Source organism: Anas acuta, chromosome Z (genome assembly GCF_963932015.1).
Source record: "Anas acuta chromosome Z, bAnaAcu1.1, whole genome shotgun sequence".
Taxonomy (NCBI): domain Eukaryota; kingdom Metazoa; phylum Chordata; class Aves; order Anseriformes; family Anatidae; genus Anas; species Anas acuta.
This window is the reverse complement of record NC_089017.1, coordinates 15,228,381-15,241,812: the sequence shown is the minus strand read 5'-3', so window position 1 is coordinate 15,241,812 and position 13,432 is coordinate 15,228,381. Positions and strand designations below refer to the sequence as shown.

General features: G+C 36.1%; 1 protein-coding gene across 1 annotated transcript in view; it reads right to left on the bottom strand.

The window, feature by feature from the left end:
- Positions 1 to 13,432, bottom strand: part of RAB3C (RAB3C, member RAS oncogene family) — a 140,530-nt gene that overhangs the window by 116,403 nt on the left and 10,695 nt on the right. The gene's annotated exons all lie outside the window — the stretch shown is intronic.

Here is a 13,432-nt window from a genome sequence, read left to right as displayed (position 1 = left end):
CCCTTTCAAAATAAGAATATTACAATATTCTCATATTTCTCATTCACCAATATTACCACAAGATTTCCTGGAATTTACCCAGTTTCTATCCCTGAATCCTCCACCATGATGAAACAGGACTACAGTTCTGCACCTCCAGCCTCTTCTGGGATTACTCTTCTACTACTACATGACTGCTCTCAGTAAACTCTTTTGCAAGGGACATGTAGAGAACATTATTATTTCCTTAGGTCATAATATTTTCAAAGTATCGAGTCTCATCTGTGTGTGACAGAGACCTGAATATTAAAATAACTGTGACTGAATTTTCTTGCAATTTTTCTAGCTAGGAAATATAGCTCTATAAAAAGAAGGGAAGCTTTTGCCTTAAAAAAGGCAAAAAATATATATATATTTGATTTGCAGTTAAATAACCATTTATGTAAGATCAACTTTGCTGGGTCAGAGCAAAGGTGTATCTAGTTGGTATGCTCTGTGATGGTGTTGATGAGTACATGCTTAGGGAAAAGTATAACAGCAAGGTAGACATACATGATAGTTCTAAAAAGAAGATAGACAGTTCTTAAAAAGAACATCCTCCCCTGCTTCTAATCACATGCTCCATGATTACCTGAGCTAGCTACAGTTTATATCTCTTTAAGTACTCTGAATGAAAATCTCTTCCATGAATTTGCCAGACTTCTCTTAACTTTCGTACTCTTTCTTCAGTTCATTGTCCTTTAGCAAGGACTTCTACTGCTTATGTACATGTATGGGACTGATAGAATGAATAAGGAAATTCCAGGTTTTCTTCTACCCCTTTAAAACCACAGATTCGTTGCTTTCCTATCTACCAGGCCTTATAATGGCAGGTTTACAACAGGACATTTCTGTAGGCAGACTCAGTCTTTCAAATACAGTGAAAAATGATCGTGATTTCAGCTCTAAACATATACAGGTTTAACCCCCAGAGTTGATGTCCAATTGAGTGTGCTACATACAAATGTAATTTTCTATCATTGTTTCTTACATTTAGGTTTTGAGACTCTTATTCCTGTTCGATCATATTGTCATTCATTATCTTCAGGGTAGAGGCATTTGTCCTGGACTGACTTTTCCATAAGATCTTTTTATCCTTCGGGCTGTTAATTACTCTCTTGCTTCAGGTCTGGCATTCATTTTCACAGGAATCCTCATATATGCTTCAATCACATCACTTTTTTTCTTTCTTCCCCTCTAATTAGCCCAATACTGGTTTTCTCAGACTTTGCACTTCCCAGACAAAGCAGCTATAACCTTGTTGCCATTATATGATCCTTTTAATGTCTTTCTGCCTTGATATACGCTATACTCAGAGCAAAATTACAAACAGGCATGTCCACACACAGAGTTTCTTTGTCTGACAGATTCATCATTATCCAATGACCAAAACGATTTCCCTTTGATTGCCCTTGAGTCACGCTTCTCTTATGACTCTTATGACTCTGCCAGCAGCTCCCTTTTATTGCATGCTGCCAGCTAATGACACTGTTCCAACCTCCTCCTCCCCCACCCCCCCATTTCATGAAAACTGCCTGAAGCAGAGTGCTGTGGATACAGCATTCTTGGCACCTGCATGGATGGACTTTCCAACAGGAATTTAGCCTAAATAAGCACAGGCTTATGGACATGAAGCAAGACAAATACTTGAGTCCTTGAGGTACCATAAGTAAGACCACTCTCATATCCAAAATATCATACAAGCATTATTTTCCCCTGCACGTTTGGGGAGGGAGCAATTAAGAGCACTGAGAACAGTGCATGTGCCCTTTGTCAGCCCAAATCCACACATATTTTCTAAGGCAATTCATGAATGAATCTGCCTCTTATATAACCCATCAGTGCATAACCAGTTCATTTGTTACAGATTTCTTCTTACAGGACCTTGATGTCATGTAAATAATAAGCCTGCCTACACGTTCTTCCTGTCCAAGCTGTTTCTCAGAGGAGAATTAGGTTTTCATGCCAAAATTAATTATATTTATTGGGAAAAAAAATCTATTTAAAAAACAAAGCATTGTTTTTACTTTAGTTTTCTAGAGTAAAAAATGCCACACTTTTAGTTTCCTCCTATTTCCTTTTGTTTCTCTACTCACTCTAATATTGTTTTTCTGCACCTCTTCCAGTCACTCTTTCCTTATGAAGTATCTCTAGTGCAGAAGATAATGGTTTAGTTTTGTTTCCACTGGAAAAAACTTCACCAGGCACATACAAATGCCAAATTAACTGTTTTTCATTGGACATGACACAGATGGTTGATAGGAATTCTTTCTCTTCCTAGTGTACCCAGATTGTGCCTTTCTTCAGTGGCTGCTAACCGAATAATTTCTAGTTTATAAAATAATTTCTTATTATTGTTCCCAAAGTGCACAATCTACTACTGCTAAAATAAATCTAATTTCTACTACTACACACTTGGAAGTCATTAGTATTTTCTGTATGGTATTTTGATCCCCTTCATAATGGTAACACTTCTCAACTTCCTATCGTTAACAAGTTTTACCAGCATATACCTACTGAGTATTAAGATTACCAACCACATCAGTCCTTAAAACTTTCCACAACACATTCCAAGTCTGATGACCTCTCCTTTCAAGACAACTTGTCATCAGCTCCTAACCACCTCTCTTTTCATTAACAATCTTCCATTGTTTCAGGAAATTTCCTTTATTTCTTTTGTTCATACCACATAAAAATCTCACATTTGCATCCAGTTATCTGGGATGCTGCCACATTTCACTCGCTGGCACTTCAAGTTCACAGTTAGTGCACGTGAAGCTATCTCATGTGTGACCATATATACTGAAATCTGGAAACACTAGTCATATCATACATGTAACTTCATACCAGTCATACCAGTAATTATAGACAAATAGAGAATTATAAAACATTATACTTCTATGCTTTTTTAGCTCACCTCATCCCAGAATGATTCATTAAGTTGAATATATGTTGGACTTTCTAGCCCCTCTGACAGATTAAACCATCTCAGAAGGAAAAACAGAAACCTTTATAAGAAATTACTTGATTTTCCTTTCTTCAGGGTTGGCTTTATTTCCACATAACATTAATAACCAAAATCAATAGTATCCAATCTACATGGACCAAATATTTACCATATATTCTCACTGTCAGAAATGAGCCACGCATTTCCTGTGACAGACCTAAATTTCTTTGTATATAGTTGTATAAATACACCTAAATAATAACCTGATGGGAAGGGAAGGAAAGTAAGAACTCTTTATACCTAGGCACTATCCAAATTTTAGAGCAAACAGGCTTTTTATATTGCACCATTGACAACTTCCATCTGAGTTTGTGACTGAACTGAGGCAGAATTCTGTATTTTTCAAACTGTACTTAATAAATAAACAAAAGTTGTAACAGCTAAAAACTGTGGAAATAATTTGTTTATGAGCACTAAGTAATAAAGCAATCTGGGTTAAACCAAAAGAAAAGCTAGATGATTACAGAAGAACAATATATTTATTCACAAAAGATTGAAGGAGATTAGCTCTCTACTACAATGACAAGAAACAAGAGTGGAAAAAGCAGCTTTTCTACCAGAAACAAAGATAAGCAATATCCTAACTGATTTGTCTTAGCTGACAAACTGGAGAAATAATGTAAATACAGAGTGAAATCCTCTAGGGATCCTGTTTTGCTTGATGTCATCATTTCACGTGTAAAAACTGTGTGCATTATCCCTAATGTGTTATGTACTACAAACATTATTCTGAAGTGGAACAGAGGCCCATATGGTTCTGGCTTCTTATAACATGCATTTAAGGTTACTTCCAGAATATAATGCAAATTGGGCAGTGTTAAATAAAAATGAGTTGCTTTCATGTGACCCCCCTTCCACCCTCAGTCACTTGTGCCCCTGTCAACCCACAATAATTTCAGAATGACTTCGAGCTAATCTAACACATTACAGGGAAACAGCTTGCATTGAGCAGCAGGAGAAGGCAAAAGTGAGCTTTAAATACTGTTTCTATGCTCCCCTTTTCATGGTATTTACATTATGGCTCCCATCCAAGGCTTTGGTCTTCTGATTTCAAAGAGACAACTGCACAGCAAGAGTACAACACTTTGCTATAATCTACAACATGAATCTTATTAAAATGCAGTGAAGAGCGTGTATAGGCTTCCCTTTTCTCTGTAGATTCACTGCAGCTGTACAGATGTCCTAAATGTATCATTAAAATGGTTCACAGAAGTTGGCAGCACAGTTGATTTCACTTTAAGAAATCCTGTCAACATTAATTTCTTTTTAGAAACAGATTTATTCTTGTTTCATATAATGATAACCTTGATAACTTCCATCTCATAGTTGAAAGTATACTGCCATATTTCTCTGGATTTTATTTAGCTTGAACAATTAAAATAGCTTTTTTTTTTTTTTTTTTTTTCTTCAATGTTAGCCTGAGATTATTGTTCTTGCTTCAGTCCTTTATCACAGTAAACTCTTTCCATCCCCTTTTCCTTTCCATCCTGACTCTTCACTTCAAGCAAAATCAAAAATCTTGCCATTCAGGTATTCATTCATGCTCTTTTTTCCCATTCTCATTACTAGTTTTTAAGAAGCTAGTGTAGCATCTCTATGATGCTTGAACATGTATAAGTGCTGCTTCATGACAGTTCCTCCACTAGTATAAAGTTCTCTGTGCAGGAAAGGCTGGGGACTTTCAGGTCATGATGTGGAAGGCAAAAGAAACTGAAATAAATGTTACCATAACTGCCTGCTCATGGGTTAGGGATAGCTGCAATTATTTTAAGTCTGGCAGTACAACAATTTGTTGGAGTACACGATGGTAGGATGCATTTCCCTGGAGTCCTATGAAAAAATCTGCATAAGACACACTACAGCAAGGTGTTCCAGGACATGTCTCGAACTAGCTCAGTTTCCCCATGGAAATTTCCACTTAAACAGTGAGATGAGCCTTACTTAGAATTTTAATTACGCTTAACACCACCTTCTCTTTCCAATTAATCTTTGAAGACAGATATATCCTTCTCATGATAACAGGAGCCTTTGTCAGAGATTATTTAAAGTCCAGCTATGGTATATATATAGCACCAAGATGGTCATAGAGAACTGATTTCTCTGCTGCAAGCAGAGCTATGCAGCAAAATTGTTGAAGTAGGCAATAGAGGGTTTTTCTAAAGCACAGACCTCTATAAAAGAGTAAAATCTTTTTAGAAACATTTTACTAACATAAGGCTTTTCAAAAATCATTGCAATATTGGATAAAATAGTGAAATTTAATGCTAGTTACAGGATTGACATTTACCTTGTTTCCTCCTCTGAAGCCATGAATTTGCAGCCTCTTTGGTGAATATAAGAGCAAGTGCATTGAATCAGTCAACAGGCCTCTCTATCCCTGTAACCTGCCAGTGGCCAAAAACAGTTGGCTAGGGGCAAGCACACACAGCATTTCTCCAAGTATCTGTGGCTCAGATATTGGTAGTGTTAAGCATATGGCTAAGAAACAGTTTTGAATCTAAAAGAGTTTTGGTATCAAAGCATGTTAAGAGTATGCAAAAGTGTTAATAGTGCCAGAATTGCAGGTAGTTTTAGTAGTTAGGAGAAGCAAAATGGACACTTTAATTAGAAACCAATCTAAGACGGCTGAGCTCATCTCATATAGATCAAGGAAACATTAATCTGACAGAAACAGATATTTTCTGACATGGATCTAAATCACAGGCCTGAGGCTGAGGGGCTCTGAACATGGTTGCCACTCCCAGAGCCACCTGATTCCTTAGCAGCACAACTTTCATTGGGAAACAGAAAAACATCTGGTCCAACTCAAAGGCAATCAGAAGTCTCAGTACACATTTACCTATGCAGAGGGATTCACAGACTAGGAGTAGAAGCAGCAGGAAGGGAGGAGCTGAGAACAAATAAAAAATAACCACCTTGTTTATAGCTTAACAGTAACAACAACATTATGACTTCATGTAGCATTCAAGCAACCGAGGGGATTTACATTCCTTGATACGATATATATTGTATCAGGTATCTTAGCTGTAAGGTTAAGAATACATCTTTCAATCCATTAACTGAAGCTGCTGTTGTAACAAAAATATTAAGGATATTCAAAAGTCACAACAAAATAGCAGTTTTATCTGTGAAAGCCACAACCCATGAAACCCAGGGTATCTGAATAGGGATAGGACAATCCTTTTTCTGATCTGTTTTTAAAACCTTCCAATCTCTTTGAAACCTTCAAGATATGTGTTTTTTACAGCAAGGAAAAAAAAGAAAAAGGAAAAAGTAACCCACAGGTATCTGAATAACCAATGTGGTACATTTTAAATAAAAACACATCAGTTTTTAACATGTCATTGCTGACAAATGTGGTCAGTCTCACATACTGTGGTCTTTGAAGCCCATCTGAACTAAGTATGCCTTTTACTTTACCAAGACCTTCTCTGGCACTGGATATTGGACTGGCTCTATACAAGAAATAGTTCAAGTAGTTTTACAAGATGTAGATTTTATGTCGTGTGTCTATATTTTACACCCAGAATAGGTCCCAAAGCACCATTTCTTGGACAAAGTCTTACAGAGTTCAGTTTTGTATTTTACTGTCTTTATTGCAGTGAAGGACTGCAGTGTCACATCTGTTACCACTTTTGCAAGGAACTAATACAAGCTATCATATTTACTATCTGTAACTTTCTGAATTTTTACTACATTTATGGTGCCCTCTTTGATAAACTCTTGGCCCCATTCTCACTCAGACTCTTAGTTCCTTTCTCTCACATTATCTCATCATATGAGCGAGCAATTGTAGTCAAACTTTAAATAGCACCACAGACGGTATCTTTTCAATCTCTGCTTGTATTTGCTTTTGCTGTGATGATCTTAAACTATAAATATTTTTAAATTATAAATTAAATAAAGTTATATATAAATTATATAAATTACTTGCATCTGCTAAGTTTAGAGAAGTCAAGCTGTCTTGTCTGCTTTTAGGTAAGCAGTTTAGGTAAGTTTAGGTAAGCAGTTTAGGTAAGCAGTTTTAGGTAAGCATCTATTGCTGAAAACCCCAGGTGTTTAAAAACCAAACAACAAATGGAAAAATAATTATTAATGAATAACAATACTTCAGAGAAATAAAGTGTACCAAATATGACTTGCACAGAAATTGAAGTGTTCTTGATGGAGACATAGGAAGCACTGAATGAAACAATACAGCAGCATGAAAAAGTAAAAGTAAAAGTAAAAGGAAAAGGAAAAGGAAAAGGAAAAGGAAAAGGAAAAGGAAAAGGAAAAGGAAAAGGAAAAGGAAAAGGAAGGAAGGAAGGAAGGAAGGAAGGAAGGAAGGAAGGAAGGAAGGAAGGAAGGAAGGAAGGAAGGAAGGAAGGAAGGAAGGAAGGAAGGAAGGAAGGATTCTACTATGAAACTTTCAGTTAAATAGTTTTCATGGCTCTTCAAAGATACGTATAATCTAGAAAAGAGAGAAGTAAATGAAGGAGGAGAAGGGGAATATTTTAGGATAACAATATCCAACCACAGCTTGCATAACATTCAGTTGTCAGCAGGCAGCTTAAACCGTGACAAAAACTGTTCTGCATTTCTGCTTCTTTCAGCTAACAGGGAAGGCCCAGAAAGAGTTTGCCTTCTGCCATCACAGCCATGCTACTGATTAACCGCCTTTGCCCAGGAATAGTTCCTTGGGAGCCCTCTAACAGACTAGCATTTGTGAGCACTTTGTATCACTTATCCCTGCAGACAGGTCAGACTAACTGAAGGCTGGCTAGAGCTGCTGCCCTTTTCAGCCTACACCTCAAGCAGCAAATTAGCTTGTGCCAGGGAGCATTGCTAGGCTATGGAACTTGTCTATACTGTGAAACTGTCAGCATGTTTTCTGCCATGATTTTGGCCCAGGTTTGCTAGCACTCTGCCAAACAGTTCCTGGGCAAGGCTCAGAAGTTAGACAAGGCCAGAGACCATTCCCAAGATAAAGTCTGGATGAAGCCATCCTCTTTCACGGACTTAAAGAGTTTAAATGTGTGAACAAAAGCTATTCCATGCCAGCTGGACTCAGTGACAAAGGACAATCTCAGTATGTTTAATTTACTAGTACAGATGAATCCAGAGAAATCCCAACCCCCTGCAGTTATCAGCCTTCTATATTGCTGTCGTCAAATCACTTGCTGCCTGGTATATGACTGGATACACATTTAATTTTTGTTCTGAGAGGACAAAAATCTCATTTTCAATATAGTTTTACTATCCTTATATAAAAAAGCTGTGTATTTTAAGCAGCAGCAAAACTGTCACCAACACCTGGGAACGGAATCATGAAATAAACTGTGGTGGGGTTGTCAGAACAATTAAAAATAGTCAGATGAGAAAAAAAATCAGGCTCTGGAAATTCCTGTGATGAGACATTTGTTACATTCACTATCCTCTATTTCCACACCCTATTCTCAACTCCATAACAGACTTTTGTATCTTCAACTTTTAACACCTTTCATCTGAACCAATGAATTCGGTGACTGTTGCACTGACACTGTAGCCTTAGTCAACGTTACAAGGATATTTCTGGAATATTGCACTGCCTCCACACTTGCAAGTTAGCATAGGATTCCCCTGAAGTACTCCAATATCAAGGCAATTTTCATTCATACTCCTGTTTCCACAGACCCTCTGACACACAAAATATATTATTCTCATTTTAACTGAACCTCTTTTCATTGCCAAAGCACTGCCAGGTAGCTTGTTATGATAAAAAAAAAAAAAAAAAAAAAAAAAAAAAAAAAAAAAAGAAGTTGCTTTATGTTTTTTGGTTTTTTTTTTTTTTTGAACTACTAGAGTTTTAATTATTGAATGATGAAGTTGGATTTCCTCATTCAGGTTATAAAATCTAGTCCTCACCTAGTCCCTAGTCCCTAGGTCCTCCCTAGTCCCTAAGACCTATGGCAATTTATAGAATTGATGTGACAATATACATGAAGGCAGAAACATATGGGATATCTAATGAAACTGTCATATACAATTCTAGGAAGGGTATGCTGGCACAAGCAGCTTTCATACCAACTTCTGTAGGAGGATATCTTTTATTTGTGTGATCATTGTATCTAGTCCCCAGGAAAAGCCGTCTAAGCAGCAAAAAGTAATGAAGTGTTCTTGTTTGATATTTGCACTGAACTGCTGCAGTCAGATCAAACTATACAAACACTTCTGTATGAACGTAGTTAGAAAGTAAAATAAACAGCTTAAAGAAGGAAAACTTGATGCTTGATTCCTCAAACAAAATTTATACTCAAGTCAGTTAGAAATCACTGACAGTTCCGCCCAAGTAAATTTTAAACAGCAATTAAAGATGTGGCATGGATGCATTGTCAGTTAAATAAATGGAGTGATCTGTCTTCATTATTTTCTATTTTCTAAGAATAAACCTTTTTGTTCCTATTCAAATATTTTATTTTGACAAATTATATTGCCCAAATTTACCGCTATAAATCTCTATAACCTTGTGCATTCTGTTATTTTTATTAAACAGTCTATAGTGTTTAAAAAAGTAATGTAAACCTTTAGGGCGTCAGAGTTGTGTGGTAAATTGTACAGTAAATGCAGTGATAGATTTATAAGGTTAAACTTTCTAAATTTTCATTTATTTATTTATTTATTTTCCAATGTGCCGCTCTTGAGCTTCCATTCATTTTCTTCATAGTGTATGTTTGTAAGTATAGGTATTGACTTGCCTTTTCTTTTCCATTCAACACAAATTGAAAGCTAAAAGTTTGAAAAGAAAGAATCTTACAGCCTTCCAGTCCATCTCTTTCATATTAGTAGTTGAAACCAAGTGGAAAAAAATATATTACTGTTTATTACTTGACACTGTAAAACATCCTAGAGTTCTCTTATGGACTTTTACTCTATGCACATATGTAGTACACACAAACAAAATTCTTGTGGAAAATTTCTTACTGTTTCTGTTGAGAAATCAATCCCTTTTTAGGTAAAATGCATCTTTTATGGATTTCTCTCCTTAACAGTGTACCAATCCTGTTAGTATTCTGTCTTTGTAATGTTCATATCAGCGTGCGCACATTTATAACTTGCTGTGAAACAAAATTTCAGGGCCAGCTTATGACAGTAATAAGTAATGTGCTATCACTAATGAATACAACACTTTAACTCTAAAACCTCTCCCAGTTCAAGTAAGAAATATCATGGAAAGAAAGTATTTGGTTTAGAAGGCAAAAACCTTACAGAGCTCCCAGCAGGCTCTCTCTGACCATACCACAAAGCAATAAAGATAAGTACTAGAGAGAGCCACATCCTCCCTGACTTTAAAAATAAAAGAAGACAATTCAATTCAGGTTCTTTGAATACAAGAATAGGGCACTATTGCCTCAAAGCAAGAAAAAATCTCAAACAAAGAAATAACCCACAGGGCATCTCATTATGTAAGACAGCACCTACCTCAACCTGTTAACCCTTGCTATTTCATCTGTAATAATAGAACAGTAAAATTATTAAGGAATAATTACTCTGTTTCCTTGAGTGTCCATGCTGTCAAACAAACTTTTACCTTTCACTAAAAAGCATATTAGAATCTTATTCTGAGAAAATTGGTACTCCAAGCTCCAAAAGAATGCACACAAAAGATAGTGCTGAAATGCATGTGAAACATGAAGTTTAAATGTCTACCCAAATAGAGAATGTGTAAAATTGTAACTGAAAACACAACAGATCATCTGTGTCTCTAGACAGGGAATTTTAGTGACTTTAACTGCATCACGATTTATACATTTCTGCATTTTACTGCCACACAAAGACAGCAGAACAGCAGCACTGAGTGTATTTCCTCACCATAGTATCTGGCAAAATATTTCAGCTCTGATCTCATCCTTCAGAATATGATTTAAACTTGCACTTCATTTTGAGTTTCTTCTGACTATTCAAACGTGATATTTTTTTCAGAATGTTTTATTTCACATTTATTGAACATTGTTTATCACATTACGTCACTAAATACTTTGCCAGTGATTCTGAAGGAAACATTATTAGCTCATTCATGTTTCTATTCAGAATTAACATTAAATCATGCTCACCTTCATTTATTTTTATATTTATGTAATATAAATGTTTTTTTACAAATGCAGTTTGAAATGGAAATGGATATTGCACAATTCATTTTAGAAAATTATTTGCAAAATCAAAGAAAAATAATAAAGTTTAATATAGAGAGGTGTTACATATACAGATATTGTATAGTAAGAATGATATAGCTATTGATACAACTTACAAAATGGGGTGATAGTTCTCTATTTCAGATTTTGTGCACTGGAATAGATTGCTGAGATATTTAACCGATTTTATTTAAGGACCCAGGGGTGCAACAGTCAATAGATTTATTCTAGAAAGTGTAACTGCAACATAATATTCTAATACTTAATATTCCATCTAAAAAGTGTGAACAGCAATAGTGAGCTGTTGTAATTTCAATTTATTTGGCAATCACAAGGCTTTTATGAATCGGCATTAAAATTGCAATGGGAAAAACAAACGTAAAAACAAAACAAAATAAAAACAAACAAGCAAACACAAAACCAAGAAGCAGTGCTGGCTGGAGTAAAAAGCTTTAGAATGAAAGTAAGATCTGAAGTCTTGTTCCCTTAACACTATGTCCTGAGAGGTGTCTTCATGAAGGTCCTTTCCATACCCTGAGCCTCTGCTCCCTCCTCCCTGTGGGACACAGAAAACTTTTACTTGTTTCACACATTTCACTTGAAAGTTTTTTTCAGGCAAGAATTCTCCTGTATGCAGAACATTCTCAGAGCAGCTCAGATGGTGTTGCTGCCATACAAAGACTATCCAAATGTCCGTTCGACTAGAACTGGAAGTTTATTCCAGCTGGCAAGAATACAGCTGCTACATCCTCTCTATGCCACGGATAGCCCTGGACACATTTAGATTAGTGGACTGCTTCAAGCCAAGCACATATTGGTAGTCTGGCATGAAGACGCATTATGGGAAATATACTTGTGTCAAAGCAATTACATTAATATAACATCGTAAACTGATGTTGCTGCTTTTGCTAGAAGACACATGAACGATAAAATCTACCAGAGAGGCTACTTGGTAATTAAAACAAGAACCCTTTAAGGACTATAATGTGAACACAATTTTATTGTTCCATTATCAAAAAATAATAAGGTAATGTCAATGCGAATTATCATGTGATCACCATCGTTAAAGCGTTACAATGAAATGAGCATGTTATTGCAGTGAAAACATGCACATGATACACAGTTAACTACTGTGCAGCACTATCTATTATGCTCTTGATAACAGCAAGTATCTGAGCTTAAAAAGGTAGAGAAGTTGAGAGGTAAGGAGTCTGAGTTCCAACACCTAGAGGGCACAGAACAACAAATCATTTGAGATAACAAGGACTATAGCCTACCTGAGATGACATGAATGAGATACATTTCCTAGGAAACTAGGAAATTCACCTTAGTTTTTACCTTACTAATCACAGTCTTCTTGTAAGAAATGAGATTGCAGGGAACCTGTGCCATATTAAAAAGAAATTAATTTTATCTGTCATTTAAAATGGGTTAGTTTACATGTAGTCCTGTTTGATCCGATGTTTCACCAGATCTATTGGCTGCCCATCATTAAATACATTTTTTAATGACTTGTATTCATGCACAGAAAATCTTAGTTAATTAGGCTGTTATCTTAAAAAAGAAACATTGCTCAAAATCTTCAAGTACCCAAGAAAGATGGCACAAACCTCAAATTTTAACTCCAGATCCCACATTGTTAAAAGCTCTGCTGTCAATCCCTCTAGCTGGGTATCACCATCACCCAAGAATGAGGAGATATGATATAGCTGCTGCATAAAGATCTTTTTGACTATCCTTCCTGTTGAGAAACGTTTGCAGAAAAGAAGAACACCTATTCTCTGGCATCAAAACTCTTCCAGTTTGACATTTTTGTACCATACATGAGGTGCAGGCAAAGGACATGAGTTTTTGTACTTTGGGACAACACAACTGTTATACTCTCACCTTCCACGTTTGCTTCCTCAGCAGAAGAAGGAAGAGGTTTCAGGTGATCAGGATGACAAAGGTAGATGACAGAAGAAAAAAATATGCCTTCTGTTATGCATCATGATCATTTCTCCTAAATTAATTTTTGCTTTTGTTGGGGAAAAAGATCATAACTGGTACTTCAAAATAATCTGTAATAACATGAATCACTTTCAATAAACTATATATTACACAGTCATAGAATCATAGAATATCCTGAGTTGGAAGGGACCCTTAAGGATCATCAAGTCCAACTCTTGACACCGTACAGGTCTACCCAAAAGTCCAGACCATGTGACTAAGTGCACAGTCCAATCTCTTCTTAAATTCAGACAGGCTCGGTGCAGTG